Source organism: Drosophila santomea, chromosome 2L (genome assembly GCF_016746245.2).
Source record: "Drosophila santomea strain STO CAGO 1482 chromosome 2L, Prin_Dsan_1.1, whole genome shotgun sequence".
Classification (NCBI taxonomy): domain Eukaryota; kingdom Metazoa; phylum Arthropoda; class Insecta; order Diptera; family Drosophilidae; genus Drosophila; species Drosophila santomea.
Genome location: NC_053016.2, coordinates 20,467,828 through 20,468,915, shown reverse-complemented (window position 1 = coordinate 20,468,915; position 1,088 = coordinate 20,467,828).

Here is a 1,088-nt window from a genome sequence, read left to right as displayed (position 1 = left end):
GTAAAGCCATTCAATAAATAAATTGTATTAACTGGATGGGATGGGTGCTAAACTTTGCTAAAGCATCGTGGAAATATTGGGAAGCATACTTTGCGGATGACCATTTATTTTGCGGGGATGAAAATTGAATTTTAGTTTTAAAGGCATTTTTGTGACGGACCGACTTGAGGCAAGCGCATGTATTTGCTGCGAACCGAGTCAAGCCCTTCCAGCCATTCGAGCTTAAAGAGATTCAGGATCAGCTGACCCAAGCGATTCAGATGGACCTGCCTAGAGAGGCAGCTGATGTCATAGCACGCCAGAACAGCAACAGAGCACCAGGCCACGATGACATCGGCAATGCCATTTTAAAGGTACTAGGGGATTGTGCGATCCTCTACATAACGTTGGTGTTCAACGCTATTGTGAGCTTTCAATACTCCCCTTCTCAGTGGAAGTTCGGGATAATTTCCATGATCCACAAACCTGGCAAACCAAAAGGGGAGCCCGCTTTCTAAGGCCGATCAGCCTAGCTCAAAGGTGTTTGAGAGACCCAAGGGATTACTCCTGAGCACCAGTTCGTGTCGACAACAGCTGACCACAGCACTGTTGAGCAGCTCCATAGGGTTGTAGAGGAAAGACTGACTGCCTAAAACAATAAGGAATATAGCAACACCCTCTTTCTGGATATACGAGAATCTTTTGAGAGAATCCTTGCTCAGATCATATCCTTAAGAAAGGCAATTCGCAGTTAGATATAACTCGGCACTTTTCACTGAACATGTCGCTGCGGGTGCCCCTCAAGGAAATGTCTATAAAATAATATAGGTACATTTGACGCGTGTCTCACCTACAGGATCCGACGTGAGCTTGAAGCTGCTGAAGTCATCCAGGACTACGCAAAACGATTTTCGGCATGAGCCAGGCGCCGATGGAAAATGGAATATTGGGATAAATAGCGGCCAGTCGACCTGAGTAGCAGAAAGTCAGTAGAATATCTTGGAGTAATTATGCATCGCAGACTCGTATTTGGCAAACATATAATATTACGGACTATTACGCACTATTGTCGCCCTGGGCATTACTCTTCCACCAATGAGGCTTAACAG